Below are 14,629 nucleotides of genomic sequence, written 5' to 3'. Positions count from 1 at the left end.
TGATAGAAGTTAAGTATCTGTTCTAGATTTGATGAAGTACAGATCTTGAGATATTTAAATAGTTGTATAAGACAGATGCAGCCGTCCCTGATGTATTACTGCAAAGAAAATGATGGAACTTATGCTTCTTCCATATTACCTTTTTCTAGAAATGAAACCACAGGATAATGTTTTGAATAGCAAACTGGACATGGCGTAAGAACTTTCTGTATCGGAAAGTAAACTGTGTACAAAGATAGCCATTCCATCCAACACAACTTTGAGACTTTCATTAAAATGCCAGGAGAGCAGAAATGACCCATCTCCAATCTAAACAGTTCTTATTTTTGTACTAAAGAGGCTAAAGCAACCAAGGAGGAAGAATGGATTAGGAAGGAAGGCCAAGACTGCCATCCTTTATACACTGACCTGCAATTGCATACTTTCGAACAGACTTGTATAAGATTGTATTATTGTTTTGATGATTTACGGAACTGAGTTCAAATTCCAACCTTGAAACTTCCTGGAGTATTTTCCTAAAATTAAGCAATGTCCTGCCTGGATTGACAGTGATGAAATAATCTGTGTCTGAAATATAAAATAATTGCCTGGATTTTTTTTTAATCATTTTTGCCTGGGTTTTTAAACACCTTGTTTGACGAAGATTTCTTGGAAACTCAAGATTTTACCTATTTTATTGAAAGACTTCTAATGACTTAATAACATCTAATACATAATTGTACCCTTTTCCACTCTACAGAACCATAGCGCACCAACATGTATACAGTGTGATACACAGTGCTAAACCAAATAGTAATTTCATGTATGGTCTTGGCATAATTGCAAATCTATCCATTTCTAAACCATGATTTCTTTCGACCTGCAAAAGTTAGATGGATTACATTAGATTAGTTTAGATTAATTGATAGAATAGAAGATGATAGATAGATAGATAGATAGATAGATAGATAGATAGATAGATAGATAGATAGATAGATAGATAGATAGATAATAGAATAATTTACAGTAGGGCTCACACTCCTATGAGAGTCTAATGCCTTGTGATCTGAGGCAGATCTGAGGCAGTGATACAAGAGCTGGGGAGCCACTACCCTGCCTGCCACTCACCATTCACCTCCAGCTGTGCAGCCCAGTTCCTAACAGGCCACGGATGAGTACTGATCCATATTTGGGGACCCCTGATACAGATTACTTCCAAGAAGTTCCTTTGGTTGAGTTGGCATACCATGCCCTGTGGCAAGCAGTAGAGAATTGAACTCCATAACATGCTGGTGAGATGTGGAAGACCATTATGGAGCAGTCAACAATCTTTTTACTTGAAAGGATGCTCAGACAATGGCTGAAATCCTGCATTTTTCTATGCTGTAATTGTTCTTTTATCTGGCTGATAGTTTGTAGGTGCTACACAGCTGATTGGGGTTTATTCAGTTCCTTTTATTTCAGACATTGGGGACATATCAAACATGTCATAGTTATATGACACCTTGGAGTCATCTGGACATCTAACGTAATTATATATCAGGTCTGTTTTCCTTTTTTCTTTCTTCTCTCGACATCCCATTGATATATAATGACCAGGCTCATATTAGGCTGGGCCAAATGGATTTCAAAAAACTTGGGTAGCCTATGAAATTGTAGAAATCTAGCTATTAAATGAATGTGTTATATGAATCAGGTCATCAGGTTAAAACCATAATTTATCACAAGCAGTGTTGGGATTCAAGTAATTTAACAACCGGTTCTCTGCCCTAATGATTTCTTCCAACAACCAGTTTGCCAAACTGCTCAGAAAGTTAACAACCAGTTCTCCCGAAGTGGTGCGAACTGGCTGAATCCCACCACTGGTCACAAGTGTTCAGACAAGCTATTTTATTGCGCTTTTAAAAAAATCCATAGCTGTCTGCAAACCTAAATATTTCATTTATGAAATGTCCTGGGAAGGTTTATCAGTTCCACAATTCAAAACAGGGCTATGTGTGGAACACTACCCCCCACTTCTTGTTCTTGAAGATTCATTTGTGGAATGAACACCCCACCCCATCCCCCAATCACTTGGTGCAGAGCTCCAGGGAGAAAAAGAATTTCTGAAATGTTCCAGAAATGGAACACAATATTTTTCGTATCTCTAGTTTACTGTAACAGGTTCAGCCAGACACAGAATAGCCTAAAAGAAGATGTCCCACTGAAATTCTGACCAAGCCTATTCTTCAACCTTCAGTATCCCAAAGTGGAAGAACTTGTGGCCCACCAGATGTTGCTAAACGTAACTTCTGGCAACCCCCACCAGCCTGAACAATGAAGACAGTAGCTAAAAAACTATATCATGCTAGTATGTTTGTTGCAAATTTCAAATTTATGACACACCCATGCTAATTTGTCTCTCTATTTTTACAGGTATGTTATGATAGCCTAGCACCTGTAGGGTTAGGGTTTGATGGCCAAATGAGTTAAAAAACTAAAATGAGTGAAAATGAAGATCTCGGGGGTGTCAAACTGGTGGCCTGCGGGCTGGATGGGTCATGTGCAGGCCACACCCACCCCAGCTCATCAAATTGGGAAAATGTCATGAAATGTCACATGATGGCAATAACCACCATGTTAAAACATATTCTATATTTATCCATCATCTCTTGCCCTTTTTAGAATTTCAACTCTTATTAACTTTTTGGTAAATCTTTCCTGCTTCTCCTCTGATATCTTGTAACTCCTTTTATCATGTTTATTTAATCAAAATAATTTCCTTTGCCACAGCATCTATCTCTTGCTGTTGAATCTCTAGAGCACCCATACACAGTTCCCCCATTTTTAAGCGATCTTTCTCTTTATTCTCTTTTCTCTTGATTTTTTAAAAAAATAGTCTATTTGTTCCGTGTTAGAAATTATTGCTCTCTCTACCATCTCTTTATTTGCTTGTATCATTTTTGGAATTATCTCCTCTATTCTCTCCTCATCTCTTTCTGGTTTCTCCTCTATTATCTGGATTTTTATTTTTTTTTAATTGTTTGGCAATTCAGCCAGAAAATATCGGTAGAATGGTAAATGTTGCTGTATGATATTTTTAGTTGCTGCAACCTGTGCTGCTAGTCAAATCCTGTATGTAACTGAACTAGAATGAAAAAGGTTTTGGCACCTGTTTCAGTCACCAAACTGTAAAATAAGGTCTGCTCTCTAAACGTCCCACTGTAAATCCCTAAAATGTCCCACCCTAAGAACCGCATGTTAATGTGAATCCTACCATGCTATTGGAATAAACTAATAAACCAATACAGGTAGCCCTCAAGTACGACTAAGTATGGCTTAGGACCGGGCTACTTACGGGACCGTCTACTGCCGGCCTCTATCTCCCAGCGTCCAGTGCGTTCCCACAGAGAGGGACTCCTCAGGGTGCCGTCAGCCAAACAGTGTCGACTGGCGGCCCCCTGGGGGAGGGCCTTCTCTGTGGGGGCTCCGACCCTGTGGAACGAACTTCCCCTCGGGCTTCGACAACTACCTGACCTTAGGACCTTTCGCCGTGAACTTAAAACCTATTTATTTCGTATGGCTGGACTAGCTTGATTTTACCTTTAAATTTTAATTGAATTTGATGGGTTTTTAAATTTTGGTAATTTTATGGGGTGTATTGTTATTTTAAATTTTCGGGCAAGCTTAAATCAGTTTTTTAAGGGTTGTTTTAATTATTGTGTATGTTTGTATTTTATCTGCCTGTTCACCGCCCTGAGTCCTTCGGGAGAAGGGCGGTATACAAATTAAAACATTATTATTATTATTATTATGACCACGATTGAGCCCAACCTTTCGGTTGCTAAGTGAGACATGTGTTAACTGGGCTTTGCCCCATTTTACAACTTTTCTTGCCACCGTTGTCAAGTGAATCATGGCAGTTGTGAAGTTAGTAAGACGGTTGTTAAGTGAATCTGACTTCCCCATTGACTCTGTCAGAAGATTGCAAAAGGCGATCACTTGACCCCGGGACACTTGAACCATCATACATACGACTCAGGTGCCGAGCAGCTGAATTTTGATCATGTGACCTTGGGGAGGCTGCAAGGATCGTGTGAAAAATGGTCATTGGTCACTTTTTTCCATTACCATTGTAACTTAGAACAGTCAGTAAATGAACCGTCATGGACTACCTGTATTTGATGGGCATCATGCAGTTGGCATGATGCCCATCAAATCTGCTGGCCTGCATTTTCTACTCTCCACCAGCCAACATAGCTAATAGAATAGAATAGAATAGAATTTTATTGGCCAAGTGTGATTGGACACACAAGGAATTTGTCTTGGTGCATATGCTCTCAGTGTACATAAAAGAAAAGATACGTTCATCAAGGTACAACATTTACAACACAATTGATGATCAATATATCAATATAAATCATAAGGATTGCCAGCAACAAGTTATAGTCATACAGTCATAAGTGGAAAGAGATTGGCGATGGGAACTATGAAACGATTAATAGTAGTGCAGATTCAGTAAATAGTTTAACAGTGTTGAGGGAATTATTTGTTTAGCAGAGTGATGGCCTTCGGGAAAAAACTGTTCTTGTGTCTAGTTGTTCTGAGAATTAGATAGACTTCATATCAACTGTAGAAGACATCAGATCAAAGAAGTTTGATAAGGTGGTTATTGGAGAATGTGTCTTTGTGTGGGTTTGTTGGTATATATCTAATCATTGTTTTAGCCTTCCTTTTCTTTTTGTCTCAGCTCCTGGGCTAAGAACTATCAGATATACTAACCTATAAATTTCCATATTTTTTTTAAATCTGAAAAACTCAGAGAATGGTTTGCTTGCTATAGTGATACCTGGGGAATCTTGTCTTGCAACACTTGTGCTAAGCATTAAAAAAAAAACAACACCCTGCCTTTTGTTCTCCTATGATTTTTGGCATTCCTTGCTGTTTCCAAAGCAGGATATACACAATGCTGAACCAAACTTAGATATATTTTTTTTAACATTTCAGAAGAGATAGAAATAGAAGGAAATGAGCTGAGATTAACCTCTTGGACGTTCTGAATTATGCCACTGCATGGATATCCAGAAGCAAATAGGTCACAGATCCACGTCAATTTCCTATATTGCTGTTTTTTAAAAGTATCCTGTGAATTTCAAGCAGTACATTCTGGCCTTGTCGATTTCCAGGTCTTTTCATTGGTGGTGATTCACAAGTTACTCCCTAAGTTGGGACCTGGGAAGTCATTTTAAATGGGATTGACTGATTCTGACTCATTCGTTTCATCCAAAAATGAAAAATGAAGTGGTGGGGGGGGACTGGATTATTTCAAAGAAAGTTTGATTTGCAATGGAAATATTTTAGTTACTGCAATCATGCTATTTATTGCAAACATTTGCAGTTTTGTTTCTGTGATACTCGGCTTACTCTGAATGTCACATCTAGAAGCTATCCAGTCAAACTTTATTAAAACTCTATTGTGAGCCCAGTCCTTGGTGTAAGTTCTTCAGATATCCTTCTATAAAACTACCTGAATGCAAATATATCATCTAAAATATTATCCAAGACAATCTTTATGAGGTGAATCACTGGCTCAGCTAACTTTTGATGCAGCTTTTCAATCCTTTTTTAAAATATTGCTTCTTCTCAGCTTTTTTGATAGTGAAAAATTCTTCTGATAGAGAATATTACTTGCTGTGTGAAATCAACTGACAATCAATAACAGTCTCAAAACAAATCAAACACAAATAAAATAAACGTATAGCCAGATCCTGAAGATGAAGCTCAAATACTTTGGCCAACTAATGAGAAGGAAGGACTCACTGGAGAAGAGCCTAATGCTGGGAAAGATTGAGCGCCTCACTTGTGGGGTGCCACAGGGGTCGATTCTCTCGCCCCTTCTGTTCAACATCTATATGAAGCCGCTGGGTGAGATCATCAGAGGCTTCGGTGTGAGGTACCAGCTGTACGCTGATGACACCCAGCTGTACTTTTCCACACCGGGCCACCCCAATGAAGCTATCGAAGTGCTGTCCCGGTGTTTGGAAGCCGTACGGGTCTGGATGGGGAGAAACAGGCTTAAGCCCAATCCTTCCAAGACAGAGTGGCTGTGGATGCCGGCATCCCGGTACAGTCAGCTGAGTCCTCGGCTGACTGTTGGGGGCGAGTCACTGGCCCCGATGGAGAGGGTGCGCAATCTGGGCGTTCTCCTGGATGAACGGCTGTCTTTTGAAGACCATTTGACGGCCGTCTCCAGGAGAGCTTTCCACCAGGTTCGCCTGGTGCGCCAGTTCGCCCTTTCTGACCGGGATGCCTTATGCACGGTCACTCACGCCTCGTGACGTCCGCCTGGATTACTGCAATGCTCTCTACATGGGGCTCCCCTTGAGGGGCATCCGGAGGCTTCAGTTAGTCAGAATGCGGCTGCGGGTGATAGAGGAGCCTCGTGGCTCCCGTGTTACACCTATCCTGCGCAGACTGCACTGGCTACCTGTGGCCTTCCGGGTGCGCTTCAAGGTGCTGGTGACAATCTTTAAAGCGCTCCATGGCATTGGGCCGGGCTATTTACGGGACCGCCTACTGCTACCAAATACCTCTCACCGACCCGTGCGCTCTCACAGAGAGGGACTCCTCAGGGTGCCGTCAGCTAGACAGTGCCGTCTGGCGACGCCCAGGGAAAGGGCCTTCTCTGTGGGGGCTCCCACCCTCTGGAACGAACTCCCTCCAGGACTTCGTCAACTTCCGGACCTCCGAACCTTTCGTCGCGAACTTAAAACACACTTATTCATCTGCGCGGGACTGGATTAGATTTTAAAGTTATGGGTTTTAAGGGTTTTTTATTATTTATACTATTTTAAATTTGGGCAATAGAATAAGTTTTTTAATTGTTGTTTTTAATCTGTATTTATATGTATTTTAACTGCCTGTGAACCGCCCTGAGTCCTTAGGGAGATAGGGCGGTATATAAATTTGAAAAATAAATAAATAAATAAATAAATAAAAGAAGAGGGGACGACAGAGAATGAGGTGGCTGGATGGAGTCACTGAAGCAGTAGGCATGAGCTTAAATGGACTCCAGAGGATGGTAGAGGATAGGAAGGTCTGGAGGAACATTGTCCATGGAGTCGCAATGGGTCAGACACAACTTCATAACTAACAACAAATAACATAAATGTATAACATAAATGTATAAAACCAAGTATGAGGTAAAAGAAACATGACTTGATCTCATACAACCATCTTGCTGGCTAATAAGACCATACGTAACAAAATAAAGACAAAATTAAAATGAAATCTTATTTTTACATCTCTCCAAGAGTTTATCCCAATTGGATCCATATGCAGTTTTCAATTTCTATTCAGATAAAATACCATATTGTGTGTAATATTTGGGTTCTGATTACACATAAAATACCAATGTACTTTGTACATGTACAGCTCCCAAAGGACTGTTTGTCAAATGTCTGATTCAATATATTAGAATAGAATAGAATTTTTTATTGGCCAAGTATGATTGGAAACACAAGGAATTTGTCTTGGTGCATATGCTCTTAGTGTACATAAAAGAAAAGATATCATAATCAAGGTACAACACTTACAACACTTAATGAAAGTCATAGGGTACAAATTTAACACTTAATAATACAACATTTAATGATAGTCATAGGCTATTAGCATAAGCAATCAGGAACAATCAATTACAGTATAAATCGTAAGGATACAAGCAACAAAGTTACAGTCATAAGTGGAAGGAAATGGGTGATGGGAACTATGGGAAGATTAATAGTAGTACAGATTTAGTAAATAGTTCGACAGTGTTGAGGGAATTATTTGTTTAGCAGAGTGATGGCCTTCGGGAAAAAACTGTTCTTGTGTCTAGTTGTTCTGGTGTGCAGTGCTCTATAGCGTTGTTTTGAGGGTAGGAGTTGAAACAGTTTATGTCCAGGATGTGAGGGATCTGTAAGTATTTTCACAGCCCACTTTTTGATTCGTGCAGTATACAGGTCCTCAATGGAAGGCAGGTTGGTAGCAATTGCAGTTCTAATTATCCTCTGAAGTCTGTGTCTTTCTTGTTGAGTTGCAGAACCGAACCAGACCGTTATAGAGGTGCAAATGACAGACTCAATGATTCCTCTGTAGAATTGGATCAGCAGCTCCTTGGGCAGTTTGAGCTTTCTGAGTTGGCACAGAAAGAACATTCTTTGTTGTCCTTTTTTGATGATGTTTTTGATATTAGCTGTCCATATTGTCCTCTCTCTTAAATATACAGCTGGCTTTCAAATAATATATACATAAGTAATCTTTGATTTACAACTACAGTTGGGACGAGAAGTTCTGTTATTAAGCAAGGTGGCTGTTAAATGAGTCATGGCTAATTTTATGACTTTTTGCTATGGTTGTAAGCAAATCATTGCAGTGTTAAGTGAATCACATAGTTGTTAAGCAAATGTGGCTTTCCCCATTAACTTTGCACAGAAGCACAGAAATGGTGATCACATGACCCCAGGACACTGCAGCCATTGTAAATACATGCCAGTTGCCAAGCATCCAAATTTTGATCATGTGACCATGGGGATCCTGCAATGGTGATAAGTGTGAAGACTTATGTAAGTGCAAGGATTTATGTAAGTCACATTTTTCAGTGCCATTGTAACAGAAAGATGACCTCCTAGCCCAGAGATGGCAAACCTTTTCGGCACTAAGTGCTGAAAAGATTGCTTGAAAATGTTGCATCTGTGTGCGTGCGCACGCTCGTTAGGGCTGCACTTCGGAAAAGCTGAACTTTCAGGTTCTAGCGTGCATGCACACCTGATGATCAACTGGCTGGTGTGTAGCACACACCGGTTTTTGGTACCGATGCGCACGCGAAGGACAGCTGATTGTCATGCGTGCATGCGCGCCACAAACCCAGAAGACAAACAGGCAAGGCCGTGCATGCCAGGCAACATGGCTTTGTGAGCCACTTTGGGCACTCATGCCATAGGTTTGCCATCACAGCCCTAGCCTCTTCCCCAATGAAATTGCCTCCTCTGTTTCTCTAGGCAGGTGAGCATCCATCAGTCAGAATAGAGCTGGAAGGGACCTGAGACGTCTTCTAGTCCCACCCCCTGCTCAAGCAGGAGACCTTATACCATTTCAGAAAGGTGATTGTCCAATCTGTTCTTAAAAACCTCCAGTGATGAAGCAGCTACAACTTCTAAAGGCCAGCTTTTCCACTGGTTAATTGTCCTCACTGTTAGGAAGTTTCTTCTTAATTCTCTCCTTGATTAGTTTCCATTCGTTGGAATGACGAACACCTGGCGGCTGTTTCCAGGAGGGCCTTTTACCAAGTTCGCTTGGTTCGCCAGTTGCGTCCCTTCCTTGACCTGGATGCCTTATGCACGGTCACTCATGCTCTGGTTACGTCTTGGTTGGATTATTGCAATGCTCTCTACATGAGGCTGCCATTGAGGTGCACCCGGAGACTGCAGTTAGTCCAGAATGCGGCTGCGCGAGTAGTAATGGGAGCCACTTGTGGCTCCCATGTAACATCGCTACTACGCAGTTTGCACTGGCTTCCTGTGGGCTTTCGGGTGCGCTTCAAGATTTTGGTTACCATCTTTAAAGCGCTCCATGGCTTGGGACCCGGGTACTTACAAGACCGCCTGCTGTTACCTTATGCCTCCCACCAACCCGTATGCTCCCACAGAGAGGGTCTTCTCAGGGTGCCGTCCGCCAAACAATGTCGGCTGGCGGCCCCTAGGAGTAGGGCCTTCTCTGTTGGAGCCCCGACGCTCTGGAATGAACTTCCCCCTGGCCTACGCCAAGTGCCTGATCTTCGGACCTTTCGCCGTGAGCTGAAAACACATCTATTTATTCAAGCGGGACTGGCATAATAGTTTTATTAATTTTAAATTGGGTTTTTATTGTCTTAGGGTTTTTAAATTTTTAAATTTTAATATTGGCCTTTTTGTAATTTGCTTAGTTTTAAATCTTGGTTTTAAATTGTATGTATATCAACTTTTTATCTTTGGCTGTACACCGCCCTGAGTCCTTCGGGAGAAGGGCGGTATAAAAATTTAATAAATAAATAAATAAAATAAAATTGTTTCTTGCTTTGCCTTCTTGTGCTTTGGAAAATAAGTTAACCCCTTCTTCTTTGTGGCAGCCCCTCAAATACTGGAAAACTGCTATCATGTCACCCCTAGTCCTTTTCTCTAGACTGGCTATACCCGATTCCTGCAACCATTTTTCATATGTTTTTGCCCCAGGCCTTTAATCGTCTTAGTTTCTCTTCTTTGTACTTTTTCCAAAGTCTCAATATCTTTTTTGTAATACGGTGACCAAAACTGGATGCAGCATACCAAGTGTGGTCTTACTAAGGCTTTATGAAGTGGTATTAATACTTCGTGTGATTTTGATTCTATGCCTCTGTTTATACAACCAAGGATTGTATTAGCTTTTGTGGTTGCTGCCGCACATTGCTGGCTCATGTTTAAGTGATTGTCCACTAGGACTTCAAGGTCCCTTTCACAGTTACTGTTTTTGAGCCAGGTTTTGCCTAATCTATACTTCTACCTTTAGTTTTTCCTGCCCAGGTGTAAGACCTTGCTGTTCTCCACATTAAATTTCATGTTGTTGGATAGGGCCCATTGTTCAAATCTGTCAAGATCTTTTTGGATCATGAGTTTGTGTTCTGGGATGTTGGCTATTTCTGCCAGCTTAGTGTCATCTGCAGATTTGATGAGTTCCCCTTCTATTCCCTCATCTAAGCCATTTATGAACATATTGAAGAATACTGGGCCTAAAATGGAACTTTGTGGTACCCCACGGATGGATGGATGGATGGATGGATGGATGGATGGATGGATGGATGGGTTTCCTCCAGGTTTCATCCATATGAGAATGGGATCTGATGGGACCTTGAAAGTGGCCATTTCCAATCCTCATCACCATAGTCTAGAATTCCCTCTGTAAGAGATCTGGTTCATTTTTTTCCTTTTGGGTTTAAGTGGGGCAGTTATGACCTGCAAGTAGATGACATAGGGTAGAAGAAAATTTGGCTCTAATGGACTCATGGTTTTGTATTTTGAATTTTTTGGTATAATTTTGATACTGTTGGTTTTTCTGTTTATTTTACGCATGGATCTATTGTTTTTGAGAGGTTTTTTGAATTTTATTTTGCGAACTACTTGAAACAGGTTAGGATTCATTCTATAATTTTTATTATAGAAATAAAGAAAATGAATAAGTACATTTTCCTACATTCCAGTTGGAAGAGGAAGTCTTTTAGACTGTTTCCCACAATATTGCACTCTTTCCTGAATCAGACAATTTCCATCAACAAAAGACCCAAAAATGCATGCAGATAGAAGTGGGAGATATTCCTGTCTTAAACTATGCTGCTAAATATGACTCCCATTAGCCCAGCCAGCATGGTCAATGAGTGCTAGGAGCAATATTTAGAGGACCACAGATTTTAATTTTTTACAGCAGATATAATAGCTCTTTTGCAGATTCAAGACACGTTAAATGACATACACAGTTCTCTCATTTAACACAACAGAACAGTTGTGAAATTTGGGAGGAAGCATTATATTGGGGATTTATTAGGTACAGGTAAAGGTTCTCCTCGCACATACGTACTAGTTGTTGCTGACTCTAGGGGGCGGTGCTCATCTCCATTTCAAAGCCGAAGAGCCAGCGCTGTCCGAAGACGTCTCCGTGGTCATGTGGCCGGCATGACTCAACACCAAAGGCGCACGGAACGCTGTTACCTTCCCACCAAAGGTGGTCCCTATTTTTTCTACTTGTATTTTTATGTGCTTTCGAAACTGCTAGGTTGGCAGAAGCTAGGACAAGTAACAGGAGCTCACCCCGTTACATGGCAGCACTAGGGATTTGAACCGCCGAGCTGCCGACCTTTCGATCGACAAGCTCAACATCCTAGCCCCTGAGCCACCGCGTCCCTTATATGGGGATTTATTACTATTCTATTATTCATTATTTGATAATCATCATGAGGTATTATCATTGAGGCCAGATGAGTTGAGAAATCAACTCCTCCTTATTAAAAACTTTGTTTCTGAGCTCAACTTCTTTCATTCTGCAATCCTTTTCCATGAAAAACTTTCTACTATTGACCTCCCCCCCATTTCTAAGATGGGGGGTTCCAGGAGACCTAAGATAAGGGACATGCATAAGAGCACAAACGTGCCTACTGTTCCTGTCCTATTGTTTGCTTGTTTCTTTCTTTTCTTTTTTTCTTCTTATATATATATATGCTTATACTTCCTTATATTACCTCATATATATGTTTATATACTATATAATCTTTTTATGTGATGCTTATATATAATGTTGTGACAAAATAAAAATAATTTTTTTAAAAAAAAATCAATGGCAGAAGATTCATCCAGACAGCAATTTAAATTTGCTTTCTTCTGATTCAGGAATCAACACAAAAGTACCAACATCATTGGCTCTGTCCCCAACAACCGAGTTCTTATCTAGTTCAGTAATAAGGCCACCAAGTGGGGCCCTCCCATTTTTAATATGGGACAATTTAAGTATAAAGGCAAAAGTTGGATTAGGCAGCCTCAGCTATAGAATGGAGATGCCACCCCCTTCAAGATAAGCCAGCTCAGGAAACAGATTCCGCAAGATCTCCTGGAACTCATGATTATTGTTGCAAGGTATAATAATGAATCTTGAGAGCCTGACAGAGCTTTTCTCTCTCTCTCTGTCTTCTCTGAAATAGAGGAAGCAATCAGAAAGAAACTCAAGACTGACCTGTCTTGATTCTCTTTGTGATAAGAGAATCAAGGCAGGTCCAACTTGACTTTTCCCCCCTGATCTTCTCTATTTCAGAGCTAGCTTGAATGCCTGTATAACCACTCTTGCATTCCTTCATCAAGATGACCTCTACACTCCCCTAAGGAGAATGAAAGAAAGGCTTAATAATCAGGATGTCCATCAAGGATGATTAGTTGGAGCCACACTTACGGCAAAGTTTGGAGAGGTTCCAAATTTCAAAGAACATCAGCCATTGAATCCAGCTTTGTTTTTAAACATCTTTTAAAAAGCAAATTACATCAAGAGGATTTTGTTTGCTTGCCTGCTTTTTTGTTTGTTTATAGTCTAATTGATCTTCTACAATAACTACACTTCCTAATTAATTATAATTTTGTCAGTTTGGCAATATAGTCATTTGCTTTGTATGTTCATTTTATTTTAATGTGTTGTATGTTTCTTCAAGATGGCCTTTACTTAGAAAGTCAGGATATTTATTTTGGCATGAATAAACAAGCCAAATAGTGCAATAAATTCCACAATGAGTAAACCAACTTCCATGTATTTTTTTCATATATGTTTTGCTACAAACTTTCTCATATGACTTGCTTGGCAACTACAACCTTTGAGATGCACACTCAGACCAGCATTATATGCACATCTACCCAAGTCCCATTGGATTTGGTGAAATGTACACGCAGGTAAATTATGCAGAAGACTGCTGTTACATTTCTTTGTTCTTCTCATTCTTGAAAAGAATAATGAACTCCTATCATCCAAAGACCTCTGATGTATACCGACGTCACGTTCTGCTTTTGATGTGTTTGTGGAGTCCTTGGTCTCTCTGAGTTTGCCGGTTTGCTTGCAGGCATTTCGTTACCCAACTAGGCAATATCATCAGCTCATTAATCAACTAGGTAACATTATCAGCACTGATGAGGTTGTCTAGTTCAGGGGTCTCCAACCTTGGTCCCTTTAAGACTTGTGGACTTCAACTCCCATAGTCCCTCAGCCAGCAAAGCTGGCTGAGGAACTCTGGGAGTTGAAGTCCACAAGTCTTAAAGGGACCAAGGTTGGAGACCCCTGGTCTAGTTGGTTTATGAAATATCTGCGAGCAAACAACCAAGCTCAGAGAGCACCAAGGATTCCAAAGTTCAATCCTGGGCTATATATATTCTCTTCTATATAATGTTTTACACGTAGTCCTTGACTTACAACTGCTCACTTAGTGATCTTTCAAAGTTACAACAGCACTGAAAAAATTGATTTATGACTGTTTTTACACTTACAACATTTGCAACATCCCCATGGTCACAGGATCAAAATTTAGATTCTTGGCAACTAGCTCATATTTATGGTGGTTGGAGTGCGATGATTTTTTGCAGCCTTCTGACAAGCAAAGTCAATGGGGAAGCCAGATTCACTCAACAACTGCAGTGGTTCACTTAACAACTTACCAATGGGACAAAACTCACTTAACAACTGTCTCACTTAGCAACAGAAATTTTGGGCTCGATTGTGGTCATAAGGCAAGGACTCCCTGTATTCGGGTTTGGCTCAGCATAGTGCATGGTGATTTCTCACTTAGTATTATATATGAAGCACAATGGTTTGTTCAATAAACTATAGTCAAAACATGGTTTAGTGCAGCATACCAATCTTGGACGGAGCTCTCACCCTGTACTATGCCACGATACAAAGTGTTTGGTGTTGATGTTGTAAACAGTTGCGTTGTACTTTAAAAAATAAGGCGTAGCAAGTTATGAGGAATCTCTTCTTTCAGTTTGGTGGAAAACCATTGAACTGCTTGCATCTCTAACCCTAGGGATGCAAGGAGATGGGTGAAACTGTTGAGAACTATAGATTCTCACCAGGGGTGGGTTCTACTTATCTTTACTACCGG

The sequence above is a fragment of the Ahaetulla prasina genome, chromosome 2 (assembly GCF_028640845.1).
Source record: "Ahaetulla prasina isolate Xishuangbanna chromosome 2, ASM2864084v1, whole genome shotgun sequence".
In the NCBI taxonomy this organism is placed as follows: Eukaryota; Metazoa; Chordata; class Lepidosauria; order Squamata; family Colubridae; genus Ahaetulla; species Ahaetulla prasina.
Note: the sequence above shows the minus strand (reverse complement) of the source record.